Source organism: Gorilla gorilla, chromosome 12 (genome assembly GCF_029281585.2).
Source record: "Gorilla gorilla gorilla isolate KB3781 chromosome 12, NHGRI_mGorGor1-v2.1_pri, whole genome shotgun sequence".
In the NCBI taxonomy this organism is placed as follows: Eukaryota; Metazoa; Chordata; class Mammalia; order Primates; family Hominidae; genus Gorilla; species Gorilla gorilla.
In genome coordinates this window covers 99291149-99306944 of record NC_073236.2, presented here as the reverse complement: position 1 = coordinate 99306944, position 15796 = coordinate 99291149, and the positions used below count along the sequence as shown (strand labels likewise).

General features: G+C 35.3%; 1 protein-coding gene across 8 annotated transcripts in view; it reads right to left on the bottom strand.

The window, feature by feature from the left end:
* The window catches only part of SLC8A1 (solute carrier family 8 member A1), a 414612-nt gene that overhangs the window by 369339 nt on the left and 29477 nt on the right, over window positions 1-15796 (bottom strand). The window contains exon 1 of one of the 8 annotated variants that reach the window (XM_055377772.2): window positions 2644-2917. The exons of the other annotated variants lie outside the window; for them this stretch is intronic. The gene's annotated coding sequence lies outside the window, so the exon portion shown is untranslated. Of the gene's footprint in view, window positions 1-2643; window positions 2918-15796 lie in introns of those variants that run through there. 8 annotated transcript variants of the gene reach the window in all.

Below are 15796 nucleotides of genomic sequence, written 5' to 3'. Positions count from 1 at the left end.
ACGAGGATCTTGTAGTGCAATAAGGATAAAGTGCTCTGTAATGACAGGAAATATGATTCTTTACCCTCTTGCATTACACAGTACCCAGGCCCATGCTGTGCATATTATAATACCTAATAATTCGTGTTGGTTTGTTGAATGTGTCTTTTTTCTCCCTAAGGAGCATAGGTGCTGAAAATTGTGACTTGGACTCTATATTTCCAATAGATGCTGCTTAATTTTTTCATTCACATATCTATGCACCTGAAAAACTATATATGATTACTTGACATCAACTCATTAGAAATAGCCAAGAGAGCATTAAATATAAAAGTGCCCAGATATTGAGATTAGTAAATTATATACCTTACAGGAATGAGTTCTCTAAAAAAAAAAAAAGTGCAGAGAACGGAAGAGAAGTGACATAGAGCTTTAAAAGATGGATTAATTTGAGAGTGAAATCCCACCTGGTGCACACCAGGGGGACAGTTAATTAAAGCCTCTGTAGAAAGGACCAGAGAGGATCCCCAAGGCTGGCTGGAGGCTAAGGGGTTAGAGCACAGTGCTTATGATGCCCCTTAGCATATGGATCGGACTCCCAGAAGGGTTGCTCAGCTTCAATTTTTACCTGTCCAAAGACTCCACTATTAACCCCAAGCTGCCTATCTGAAAATGCTGTCCTTTTGCATACAGCTGAGAGTGTGTTGGAGCACTGATGTGTATGAACTCAATTTTGTTACTAAAGGAGCAACTCATAGTGAAACGATTTGCCCTATAAAGCACTACCCTATAGAGCTGCTTCTGAATGGGGGTGGTGAGGGTGAAAGTGCTATTAACTGCTATTCAGTACAGATGGAGAGAGGACAAAAGTCAAAACAATTTTATTCACTGCTCTAACTTATCTTTCTCTCAATTAAAAACATTGGCAGCTGCTATTGTTATCTCCTTTTATGTTCCTTCTACAGAATAATGATTTGCTGCCTTTTTGTTCCTTTCAGAGACAATTTCTTTCTTAATTAAAGGTCATATAGTATGTCTTTCTATTTGACATTCGCATAAATAACTGCATAGTGTCTGTCTTGTTATTCCTGTCAGAATGCTGTCCACTTTAATTAAATCCCAATTAATTTCCTCTTTTCCCAAAGAAAACAATGGTGGTTTTCTGTAACACTTTTGCATTCACTAGTATGTTCACCATCTTTATCTATTACATTAATGATATTAAATTTTATGGTTACCACCTTTGCAATCTTCACAAAGTGATTTTTGACAACAAAATTGGAGTAAAGAATTGTATCATGCATGATCATAAGACTGCATATAAATAAGCCAAATGTATTCACTATTAAATATGGGTATAACTTTAAGCAAATCACTTCAGCTTCCTAGATCTCAGTTTGGTTGTCTATAACATGAGAATGTTGAACTGATTTCAGTCTCTTTTACCCATTTAAACATTGAGATATTATGATATAAAATCTGTGTTTAATCTTTTGGTTTCAATGCTTCCTACACATAATATACCCATTTATTTTAATTTGATCTACATTATACCTTACACACAAGGTGACATGGAATTATTATTATTTCCCTTCACTACTGACAATATTATTTTATCATGTACAAAGTATACTCATTCATTTTTCTCTGGAAAAATAATTTTGAGATATTACTAACTTTAGTAAGCATTTACATATTTAAAAATAAGTGGCATTTAGTGGTGTTTATGTATATTCTACATATTACTATTATTGGCCTTGACAGAAATACAGTCTTTTCTGTCCCTTTAAATAGTTTCTTCTAATTGACAATTACTCAGTTTATTTTAATTATGAAGACTTTTTATGTCTTTCTACATAATTCTTAGCACTGCTCATTAAGTTTAAATAAGCGCCTTCTGAAACACGAATAATTTTTAGATTATTACAATTTTCTATTTTTAATTTCTGCTTAATTAAAAGTTACCTTTCTTTTCTGTATTTTGTGTATTCTGAGTGTGCATAAATCTTAATTATATAGTAATCTATGTTTAAATACTTTTTTCCTCCTTTTTTATCATAGTAAATTTCAAACATATACAAAGTAGAAGGGATAGTGGGACAAACCCCATATACCCATCTTTGGCTTCACCAGTTGTCAACTGGTGCTCAATTTTGTTGCATCTAGGTCTCTTCTTCACCCTTCACCTTCGATGACTTTAAAGCCTATCCTGGGCTGGGTGTGGTGGCTCACAACTATAATCCCAGCTATTAGGGAGGCCGAGGTGGGAGGGTTGTTTAATCATAGGAGTTTTATACCAGCCTGGGCAATATAGCAAGATCCCATCTCTATATTTAAAATAAATAAATAAAATCAAAAATAAAAGTAAAGCCAATCCTGGATATAATATTATTTCATCAGTAAATATTTCAATATATGCTTCTAAAAGAAGTCTGTATTTCATAAGTGCAAAAATATTACCACACTTAAAAAGTTAATAATTCCATAATCTCATCAAAGATCCCTGATGGTCTCATTAACAGTGTGTGTGCAGTTGGTTTGAAAGAATAATGATTCAAGTAGCATTAAAGCATTAACTATGTTTGCAATGCTTTTTAAACATACATGATGATAGGTTTGACTCTGTGTCCCCAGCCAAATTTCATATGGAATTGTAATACCTACACGTTGGAGGAGAGGCCTGGCGGGAGGTGATTGGATTATGGGATGAATTTCCCCATACTGCTGTCATGATAGTGAGTTCTGATGGTTTAAAAGTGTGTGGCACTTCCCTCTTCACTTTCTCTCCCATGCCACCATGTGAAGAAGGTCCTTGCTTTGCCTTCCATCATGACTGTATGTTTCCTGAGGCCTCCCAGTCACGCTTTCTGTTAAGTCTGAAGAACTGCGAGTCAATTAAACCCGTTTTCTTCACAAATTACTCAGTTTCAGGCAGTTCCTAATAGCAATGTGAAAACAGAATAATACACAAAACAATGTTTATAAATTCCACTCCCTCACCCTTTTTATTTTTATTTTTTTGCAATTTAATGTTTGAGGAAATCAAGTTATTGTTCCATCAAGTTTCACACATTCTGGAATTTGCTGATTGCATTTCTGTGTTTTCTTTTCATGGATTTCTCTGTCCCCTGTCTTTCCTATATATGTTTATAAGCTATTGAATGTATTATGGATTTTGTTGTGTATATATCTTTTATTTTGTCATATCAAAAAGAAAATAATGTCTGCTTACACTCGGTGTTGCTAAAATTGTCAATGTGTTCAGGTATCGTCAACTCGATCCGTTTATTATAAACCTTCCCATCGAATGTTTTCAGCAACCATTGCTAATTATTGCCTAATCCTTTATTTCCTTTGTGATTTCAAAATGTTCGTATCCTAAAACTATAATTACTTTATCATTATTAACTGGGATTTTTAAAAGAACTTTCTCTCATTGACTGTTTGGTTTCCCTAAAGTTCAGTTTGAACATTGTTTTATTACTTTCACTGAATTCTACTTATGCACACTCTTTCCCTATTTTTCTGCATACTCTTCTTATTTTCTCTGGAACTAATCCACATTTTAATGTATCTTTTTCCCTTTGGATAACAGCATTAAAACTCAGTGTCTTTCAATTAAAGCTCTACACTTTGGGAAAACTTAAAAATTTCCCATTGTGTTTAAATCAAAATAGTTTTTCTGTAGGGCAATCAATCTATCAAACTTTATAAAATTTTTAATAACCATAGCCTTAGAATAATTATACTAGAAGTAAATTATCCTAAGAAAATAATTGAAAAGTATGCATAAAAACAAAGGCAAAGAAGTTCAAAACGGCATTATTTATTATAGCAAAAATTACTGAAAACAATATAAATGTCCAACACTAGGCTAAGACATTATGATAACCATGGAAACCCATTAAAAATGGGATTGTAAATCTATATTGACATGAACAGAATGAAGTATTGATTAATATAGATCTATATTAACATAAACACATATTGTGTTAAGAGCAAGTTATAAAACATTACATATAATAAGATCCTATATTTGTAAAAAGAATAATTTTATATGTATAGCTATAGATATATGCATAGAAAAAAATAAAAGACTATCCCTCAACTGATACCTATGTTTGTCAACTTCTGGATGGTGGCTTTTGAATAATCTTTTCTTTCTACTTTATTTACTTTCATTAAGACTTAATTTTTTCACAATTAACAATAAAAATAAAATTAAAATTTTATCTTTTATAATTAGGGTAGTGTTTTCAATCAACAATTAATTGCCAAATTAAACAATCAATTTTCAATGTGGAAATAGAAAAAGATCCTTGTCACTTAAATGTAACACATACCACTGTATCTTCTTCTCTTAAATCTCACGGTACAGATTACAAACACGTAAGTGGTTTTGCTATTACTATGAGCTCTACACCCCAACTTTTAAAATGGGAAGACTTGCTGCTTTTTATCATCCGTCAAATTGCTGATTTTACACTGAAGTGGCTGCTGGAAGCTTTTCACTGAAGGCTTAGTTTCTGAAACAGCAAACCTCTGCCACTGCTAATGGAGACTGCATATTAAGCAATTTAATCTTTAGAACCACCCTCTGACATAAGTATTGATAACTTCATTTTATAGGGAAGAAAAAACTTCATGTCATTCAGCTCCTAAGCAGGGTCGTGGACCCAGGATTTTTTTACTCCAGTGTCCGTTCTTTACCTGCTTGACCACTGCTTTTCCACCTCAGCTGCATTTCCTTCTTTTCTACCTTGAAAGTCCTACCTGACAAGCCTGTGTGACAATCACACAGAAAACATCTTTCTTAATTCTCTATCACCATATGAGGTTGGAATAGATTACCTCATCCATCAATGTCTAAACTCTCATGGCATTAGCACACTTTCAGTCCCTGTGAAATAGGGGCGTACTACCTCCCACCCCGATCCTATGGAGTGAGACAGTAATAAACCGTAAGCTAAGCACACTGACTTGCTTTTGCTGCCTAAAAATAATGTTTCTCCATCAGTCATATAGAGGAAGCACACCCCTCATTAAAATAAGAAGTTACTGACCTCAGGCATCTGTCTGGAAATACCCTATTCATGTAACCCAAGGAAATAAAGTTGACAGGAAATCTGAAATGATTAATGCAATTGCAATAAATGGAAACAATTTTTTTGAAATTACAAATAGTAAAAACGTCAGCTACCTTTGGCAAGATAGGACAAGGTCCATTTTTTAATAAAAACTTTCTAAGACAAAACTTCAAAACATATATTTCTATATCATGCTGGCAAATCTTAAAGAAGTAAGAAATTTAAAATATGTTCATCCAGCTACAATGCATCATCTAATAGATGTAAAAGGCAGGGCATCAATCACATTAGGATAGAGAACTCTTCCTGCTTGTGAAAGGAGGAGAGGAGGAGACTGTGGTTGACTATGAACAAACATGACCTACGTCTGAACCAGGGGAATTGTAAACATGGGGCATGGAAGTGGGGGAATCAAAGTGGTATGGAAGGCCAAGTGCTGCCAAAGGTGACCTTCTGACTTTCATATAAGAAGATGTCCACTTTATATGACAACCTTGCAGTAAACTTACACAGGCGTATTGTGGAGTAAAGAAAAAAACTTGAATTGGAAGATGTGGATTTAAGCCTAACAACTTCTATGTCTCAAATTATTCCTTTAATCTCTGTGAGCTTCGTAAAATTGCCCCTTTTATAAGATGGAAATGAAACATTCCATCTTCCTTACTCCGGGGAGTTGGAGATGACATGAGAACACACATGACAAACACTTTGATCAAATATAAAAGCACTATATTAACATGTCTGAATTTTTAGAATTGTTTGCCAATTATCACAACCCTATCTGTTGTCACTGCACACTCATCTAGCTGTTTCATAGATGAAACAAAGATGTTTCAACCAATGTAGGATCTTTGGTTAAAAAATATTTTTTTTAGAGACAACGGCTTACTATGTGCCCAGGCTAGTCTCAAACTCACTCCTTGCTTCAAGTAGTCCTTTTGCTTTGGCTTTCCAAAGTATTGGGATTATTGGTGGGAACTATCATGCCCAGCCCAAATGTGTTTTCAACACCTACCATGGCCCATACCCATTCTAGGTGCTGCCAATATATTAATAAACATAATAAAACTTTCTGTCCTCATGGAGTTAACATAACCAGTGGAATCTAAACTTACGGATTACTAGATTTGTGAGAGATAATTCATGCAACTAAGTCTACCAGAAGCACCTACTATGTGTCAAGAACAATGATAAAGTAGAATATACTGACTGTTATTGTGGAGCTCATGGCTTAGAATGCTCTCTAGAGACTCAAGTTTAAGGTGAGTTACAATACAGTATAATACAGCACAGATAATACATACAGGAGGCAGATAACTCAGATTTGGAAGTCAGCAGGGTAACCTGAGAGCAGCGCTGCTCATGTTAGAAGTCAGAATGGCGGTAGGGGGCGGGAGGGTTGCAATTTTCACATTCTACTCTGTTTCCAGAGTATAGTGTTCCCTGGCTGGGTATGTCCAGGGGAAAAAGACCTGAGATACAGAGGACCTAAGAATCACAGCACATGGAAAATGAAGAAAGAACTGAAGATATTCCACCTGGAAAATGAAAGACATAGAAAAATACCTAATTATAAATAAATTAAACTTATTTGGTATGATTCCAGAAAGCAAATTTCAATCTATGGCCAAGTAAAATTTTCCTAAAATCCCCACTCCTGCCTCTTCAATTGCTTCTGGGAATATCCATCCCTCACTATTTAACCAGCTAACATCTCCTCGTCTCCATCTCAATATTCCTTTTCCCTCTCCCCTACTTGATTTTTCTCCATAGCACATAACAGTTTCTGACATACATAATGTTAACTTATTTATTATTAATCTGCTTTTTCCCCAAATAATATGTCTTGTAAAGACAAACATTTTACATGTTTTGTTGATTGCTATATTTCAACTTCCTAGAAGTGTGTCTGGCCCATAAATATTTGCTGAACAAATGAGTGAAAGTTGTTCAGAATATGAAATGGGTTGCCACACAGAGCAGTCTTGCTGTCGAAGACAAAGGATAGTGGGCTTGTTTATTACAGTATTAATGAGATGGGTAAGAAACAGAATTAAATGGACTTATATTTTTTTCTGATAGAAATATATAGACTTTTCCTTTTACACACCCAGTGGTGGGGAACTCATTTCCTCAAGCAACTTGGGTAGGTAACTCTATTTTGAAGTTTATTGTTAGGTTGAACCAAATTCTTCCACTTTGAAAAATAGATTTAGTGATCCTAATTTTAATATGATTTGATATTCAATATAAATATAGGCATAAACTCATTTAGTATCGAAAACTTGCCAAAAATGTAACTTCCACAAATCATAGTCATAGTGCAAATAGAAAAATAAGTTACATGATCTAGAACATTCCAGCTAAGATTATTCCCTCTGCTGTCCTTTCTGTGGTGCAAATGTTGAGAACTGCCTCTCTCAATAGACTATCTCCTTACAAGACTGGCTTTCATTGACTCTCATGACACTGTGTCAGAACAATTGTTCTCTAGGAATATGATTTTAAATATATGGCATCCTGGCTTGGGAAACATCAGGAGATTATATACTTAGGAATTAACAGATTGTCTTTCCTGTGAATACTAATTTTCATAAGTTCAGTCTTTGTTGTATTCTTTGGGACATGTATTTAATCTGCATAATATAGCCTTATCACATGATTACTGGTTAAAGTACCAGAAAAGGAAGTTTACTCTTGGACAAAAACATAAATGGTTTCTCAGAAAAGAAACCTTAATGGCAAGATTAACTTTACCATTCAATTTCTAATTTTTTTGACACCTCACTACTTCCTAAGGTTTTAATGTCAGCTTCCCCGTTTTCTTCCAGAGTTCCTGCTAGTATTTTGGTACTGTTCTCAGTAATGGTGGTAACAGTAGCTAACAATACTAAATTGGCTATGACAGTTACTAACAAATATTAATGTTCCTAGTACTGTTCTGAATACTTCTTAAGTATGAAGTTACTTAATCTTACAAGCCCTTTGATTTAGGTTCTAATATTATTCATATTTTATACTTAAAGAAACTGAAGTACACAAATATTGAGTAAATCCAGGCAGTTTGGTTTGGGAGCTTGTGCTCATGGCTATAATGTTAGATCATGAAACTTTTCATTGGTTTCCATAAATTCATGTTTGTAAGGCTTTATTTAACTATTTAACTGTATATGCAAATAGTTTGGAGTAATCATCTAAGTCTACATTAAAAACTTTTGCTGAAAGAATAAGACATAACAAATGCAAAAATAAATCATTATTTGTTTGGAGTCCTGGTAAAGATATATAACTAAAGTGATCGAGGTTACTAATATGTCTTCATTGTTTTAAGTTTAACTTATAAAAAAATTATTTAGGCCATTCTCCTGCCTCAGCCTCCCACGTAGCTGGGACTACAGGCGCCCGCCACCTCGCCTGGCTAATTTTTTGTATTTTTAGTAGAAATGGGGTTTCACCGTGTTAGCCAGGATGGTCTCGATCTCCTGACCTCGTGATCCACCCGCCTCTGCCTCCTAAAGTGCTGGGATTACAGGCATGAGCCACCGCGCCCGGCCTATAAAAATTATTGAGGACCCAAAAAACTTTTGCTTATATAGATAATATCTGTAGGTATTTATTGTATTTGAAGTTAAAACTGAGGATTTATTAAATATTTAGTTTTTAATTCATTTTTAAATAATAATATACCCATTATGCATTAACATAAATACATGTGTACATGACATATGTACATGTACATATACATACATGTACACAGACATGTACACATGCATACATGTACATGTTTATGTAAATACATAAATACATATTTTTTACAAAAATAACTATATTTGCCAAAATAAAGCTCTTTAGTTGCTGAAGGGTCTCAAAATCACACTTTTCAGAACTTCCATCTTAGAATGACTGGCTAGGAAATAAAATGAAATAAACCCTAGGGCATTCTCTTAGATCATTACCTAAGCCCTAGATTCTCCTATTTTCAGTACTATTTTCCCTCAAAAAACATAACTTTCTATGATGCATCACATCATAGAAAAGGATTTTGGGAGAATTTGTCTGCTCTGAGTAGTTTTCTGTTCAAAAGATAATAACCTTAACAGATTCCCAAACTCATTTTTTTCTTTGAAAGGTATGGTTTTGGCACAAAGCATGAAAATAAATAAATGATGACAAATAGAAAGCATCATTTTTCAAGTCAATTAAAGCATTTTGAGGTTACTGGTGGAACTTCTTGATTTTTCTATGCAAGTGTAAACGTCTATTACGGAACTGTGACTCTTTTCTATTCATATATTCCTCATATTATCTAATTTGCAACAACCAATTTTCACTTGTCTTTCTCAAAGGGGAGCCTATAGAAACTCTGGACCCAAGGACCAAAGCAGTGCTGTTTCAGTTTCCCAGGGATGCCTCGGACCTTTATCCCTTCTTCATACCTGCTGGATATCAGGCATTCTTCATACCTGCTGGAGGCAATTCATTCATTTAGGGAGAGAGAAATAAAGTCTTAGCCTTCAGCTGGGAAAGACTGAAAATAAACAAAGATATATTTCTAATGTTAGATACTAATAAAGCATATAAAAAAGAAAAGCAAGCTTTGGGGAAATAGAATGACTGAGAGGATGTTTAGGTAAGGTGCTTAGTGAAGGCCTCATTGAGCAGATCACATTTGACCAGAGACCTGAATAAAGTAAGGGAGAGTCCATTATGGGACAAGATTAGTCTGGGCAGAGGTCATGGAAAATAGTAATTTCCTGAGGTCAGAAGAAACTTGACCTATTTGCTTTAGAGGAAATAGTGGGAGCAAGTGTGGTTAGTGCCAAATACATGGCAGAGATTTAGAAGTAAAGGAGGGTGGCATAGCTCAGGGATAGATCATTAAGGGCCTTGAACACCATAGGAAGTCATTCCAATTTTATGAGAGTACAAAAAGCCATTGGCAGAGTATCTAGGAGGAGTGATCATTCTTTCAGATTTTTCTGATACAATCAACTTTCAATAGTGAGTCTTGTTCTCTCCTTTATTTATGGCATCAAATTTAATGCCTACTGCATATTTTTGAAGCAGTGAGTGAATCAGTAAATCAATGAATAAGAGTTATTGGATTTTCTCTAATTTTTTTTGGGAGGATGTTCTGGAAAATACAGGAATGATTGTTTTGTGGGTGCATTTTTCCTATAGCAGACATAATACTGTCCACGACAATGTCATGCATTATTTGTCAAGTTAAATGTTTAAAAACATTTAATACTATTTTCTGAAAACAGAAACAGAAAGTCCATTAAATAATAAATTTCCTGGGCAACGTGATCTTTTTCAGTTTATTTTTAGCAGTCTGAACTACCATGGTATCTGAAGAAAACACTGTTTCTCTTACAAGAGAGAAAACCTTGTGTTGTAGTCCTGGATTGAGAGCTGAAGTGTTGCAGCTCCCTATTTCTAGAACCTTCTGAACACATGTGAGTAAATCAGTTCAATCCTATGTGCTTCTGGTTATTTGTCTGTAAAACGATCCACCTACTCCTTCTCCCAGCCCCCTCCCTATTTCTTTGTCCTACACGGTTGAAAAGAAGATAATTTATTGTCACTTAAACAATGTCTTAGATACGAACCCTCAACTTTTCAAGCACCACCCAAATGCCAAAGACTCTTGATGTTTTGCGGAAGGAAGAAAATCAGAGGTTTGGCATAGAAAGTTTTCCTTCCTCTGGCTGAAGATGAACTTCACAGCATTTTTCTCCACTATGTACACGTAAGCCACATGAGTAATTTTCCTTTGAGTTGAACTACTGAATTTCAATAAAGATGAGTGTGTTTTTGTGTGAGTTATATGAGTGTGTGTGCCTGTGCGTAGTGTGTATGTGTATGTGTGTGTGCACGTGTGTGTAGGGGGAGATTTGACCAACACGGGGAATAAATGCAAAGACATTCAATAACCAAGTTTCCAGCCACCTCTTAGTTAGCATAGCTTGATGTGGTTTACTTTCCAGAATAGTTGTGACTTGGTACTTTTTAGGAGCTATTTGGACTGAAGCTCAGGGAATAACCAGATGACCATAATGTATCAAGAACTTCTCAGAAAAAGGTACTGTATAAATAAATGGCACTTTTATTATTCTAGTCTGCCTCCTTTGGCTATAGGTTTTGACATCAAACTAAGAAAGTCAGTAATATGGTTTCTGAAGAGCTGTTTTACTTTCTTTTTCTCTTTTTCTTCCTGTTCTCTAATATCTCTATTCTGTTTTCTGAAAATACTCAGCTATGCCTTGGCTGGGGATGATAAAACCCTTGTTCACCCAGTTTTCCTGATTGATATCTCCACACAAGCTGATACACCCACCCGCCCTCACACACAATCAGACAGAGTCCATTACCATTTTTCTGAAAAACCAAACAAGTTACCTGTTTAAGGCAGTTCTACCTGTCATGGTGAGACAACTGTTATATGAACCTTAATTAGCAGAGTATTGGGCTGAACCGTGTGTCTTTTGTGTCCTGTTTGCAGGTTAAACTCAGTATGACCTTTACAGATCTAAAGGTCCTAACAAATTGCAATATGCAATCATTTTTGTATCTACAAACCCAAATATTTAAAAAATAACTATTTAAAGCAACATGAGTTAGCTAGTCAAATGTGCTGTCCATTTAAAAGTCTATGATTTTCTTTGGTAAAAAGCTCAGGTAGTTTTTTCACTGAGTCTTTTTCAGTAAAATATTCTCCTATAAATATGAGTGTATTTCTCTCTCCCTTCTGAAAACTCATCAGTATCTGATGAGTTCCAAAATCTCTCATAGACCTAAGTTTTTAATTTGACTTTTATACTTTGATAGACTTTCTGAAGGAAATTTATATCAATTTCCCTGGATGTTACATTTCATTTTCAGCCACCTAATTTGTTCTTTTTTTTTTTTTTAGACAGAGTTTCGCTCTTGTTGCCCAGGCTGGAGTGCAATGGCGCAGTCCCAGCTCACTGCAACCTCCGCCTCCTGGGTTCAAGCAATTCTCATGCCTCAGCCTCCCAAGTAGCTAGGATTATAGGCGCCTGCCACCACGCCCAGCTAATTTTTGTATTTTTAGTAGAGACGAGGTTTCACCATGTTGGCCAGGATAGTCTCAAACTCCTGATCTCAGGTGATCCGCCCGCCTTGACCTCCCAAAGTGCTGGGATTACAGGCGTGAGCCACCACACCCGGCCTCAACCACCTAATTTTAAACTTCAGGAGAACGTATAAATTTCACCAATTCACACCATTAATTCAGAATGTACAAAGATTTAGACATGTGACTGTTGTCGAATAAACAGTTAACATATTTTTGACTGAATGTTGGAGCTTTTTGGTGGAAATTCAATTTTAAATTAGTATCTTTTTCAAATAAATATTTAAGAGCTGTCAAAATTTGTATCTTTCTTATGTAACTTCAACTTCTAAATTTGAAATTACTGTCTTTGTCTAATTATTTTATATTTTAGCATAGTCACAGTTAATTAATTGTTCTACTAGAACTTGAACCCACATTCTTGATTTGCAGTTCATTTTCTGATCATGCATTTTCTCCGGTTTAGGCAAAAAATAAACATTTTTTTAAGCTCATAACAATTTACATCTTGGTCATCTGGTTGGATATTACTTTCTCTCTCAAGGTATTCTCATTTGGACATAATAGTAGTCGGTATTTATATATTCTATAGATGAGAAAACACAGAAGTTTCTTATCTTGATTAGAAAGAGAAAATATTTCAGAGGTGGTAAGTGAGTTTTCATGCTCCTATCTGTTAAAATACTGGTTTTATCTCTAACTGGGGAAGGTAAGTACCAAAGTATTGACAATGAGTGTTTCCATCTCAGCTTCGGCAACAAGGTACTTTGGCATCTTAACATTCCTGGATTCGTGAAAAACTAAAAAACCATTAATATTGGGAGAAAAATATAAGCCCAGTTAGTATCCCTTGCATTGTTTGTCCCTTCATAGTGATCCACTTACTAGCTGTGCAGTTGCCTACCCTCAGCTCCCATTCCATGGGCCAGTCAGTAATTAATGTACCAGGGTAATTTCTTCCTGACGCCACAATCTGTTGATATAGCTATGAAAACTAACTGAGGACCTATGATAAGGTTTCCACAGTGACTTAATTTTACCGCAGGATGGGACTAACACAGGTCAAGAAAAACTGTAAAACTGAAAACAGTGCACGTTTATTGATTTTTTTAAAAAATTAGATTCTGATTTTTTCTGGTGCCAGTAGAGAGGCCAGAAACATTTAATCTTCAGAACTAAACCCCAAAACCTCATGAAACATTGAAAGAGGAAGGCAAAAGTTGCTCTCTTCCCCAAATGTGAACTACTTATTGCATCAAAGATTAAGCTGTCTACTATGGTCTGAATATTTGTTCCCTCTAAAATTCATATGTTGAAATCTTAACCCCCATGGTGATGTATGAGGAGGTGTGACTTTGGGAGATCATGAGGGCTCTGTCTTCATTAAAGGGATTAGTGTCCTCATAAAAAAAAGTCCCAGAGAGACTCTCACCCCTTGCATCATGTGTGGACACAGAAAGAAGGCACCCTCCACAAACCAGAAAGCAGGTTCTCATCAGATACAGAGTTTTCTGGCATTTTGATATTGGATTTCCAGCCTTTAGAACTGTGAGGAATAAGTTTTGATTGTTGATAAGGCAGCCAGTTTATGGGATTTTTGTTATAACATCTTAAATGGACTAAGACACTGCCCTAACTTTGCTTAGATTAAGGAGGTTGAGTGTATCAGCTGAATCCTGACCAAAATTTCTTGTTGGAGTGGAAAGGACTCAAGGACATAATTTAACAAGTTGTGCTGGGCATGTCAAGTGCTCTAGAAATTTCATGAGTCTCCTCCCAGTCCACATATTGTCGAAAATGAATGAGCTCACTAATCTGCTACAAGATGAAGACCACGACGTTATACAGGCTAATTATGAGTCACTGCATCATTTGAGACCAGCAGCCACTGACTTACAAACACAACCCAACTTATTTTTTGAAGAGATTCGTAGTAGCCAAAAATCTCACTGCTGTTTAAGCACAAATACTTAAGAATATAAAAGATCATAACCACAACCTTTTAATTATAATGATATCCGTTAATGTGGGAGAAGAAGAGAGGAGTATATTATTTGACCTTGGATGTAACTGTATGGAAAAACAGGGCATCAGTCGCAAAGTCATTTTACAAAAGAAAGCATATTTTCTTGTGTGTGTGTATGTGTAAGAGTGTGTGTGTGTATGTTTGTGCATCCATGTGCACACTTGCTCATACACCATAGTATTTTAAAGAACATAGTTTACCATAGGGAGGAATGGATATAAAAAAGGTGATTAATTAGTTCTGTGGCATATCTTACTATAGCTTTCTAAGGTTCACGCTTTTTATATCACCTCACACACAAATTAATGCCATATTTATTTGAAAGCAGCACAGTGTTAAAGAAGACAAAAGAGACATTGAATTCAGCCATACCTGGCTTTAAATTCCTGTCACATGTTAGCTGTGTGATTTTATGCAAAATTATTTAGTCTGCTTGATCTTTAGTTTTCTTATTTATAAAAATAAGAGTGTCACTTTTCTTACAGAACTGTTGTAAGAATGCAACCAGATTTTTTAGCTTCTAGTAGGATGTCTGATAACTATTAGATCCTTCTTCTTTCTCTGTAAGAACCATAGTTTGATCTGGCTAATACAATCTCATACTGAATAAAATTATCATAATCTCTACCACTAGGCTTGTGAGTAGGGGGAGAAAGTGGAATCATAATTTTTTATTCCTGAAAATATACCAACAGAAAACTAATGATTTCTAAGTCTTAGCTCTTTCAGACAAGCTGTTTTTACATGCTGAAAAGTGAGATCCCAGTTCTTCATGTCTCCATTGTTTCTGTCTCTTTAACAGTTCAGAACATTCCTTTCCCTGGACAAATTCTGCAAAATGAAGTTAGGTTTCCAATTCTTCTATACCCTTTTAGTTGGTAATTTTTGAATCAGGATTATATAGATCAAAATTTGAATTTCAGAGATGGAAGAGATATTAGAGAATAGTTCAAGTTTTAAGGCACATTACAATCATTTGAGAGGCGTGATAAAAACAGAGATTTGTAGAACCTGTCCCAAAAGATTCTCTTTCTGGAGGTAAAGGTCCCAAGCTCCTGCATTTTTTTAAAATATATATTTTATTGTGGTAAGAATGCTTAATATGAAATTGATCCTCTTAACAAACTTTTAAGCGTGCAATAAGATATTGTTGACTATAGCTACACCAAGTTTCTACATTTTAAAAACGAATGTCCCAAGTGTCTTTGGTTTAGTTGGGCCACTCTCCAGAGGGGGCACTACTGCCTTAAAGTCTTTCTAATCAACTTTTCACACATTGCAGGGTCATTTATAGCCTCTGACTCAGTGCAGAACTGCCAGGGGAGGCTTTTGGGTTTTGTAAGGGTCGAAGCTTATATAATATGGGGCCTACATTAAGAAAACAAATTTTAAAAATCTTGTATTTGTAAAATTTGCCAAGCATATGGCCATGCGAATGTATTGCTAGGGCTTCTCCGAGGGCCTGAGAAGGAACTCATGTCTTTAGGGTCCCTGAAGCATAAGCTTCATATTATATGCACTGCTGAGTACCACCTATGACAATTCATCCCTGTTATTATTTCTATTTTATGGGATGAAGAAATGAAGGAATGGAGACTTTAAGCA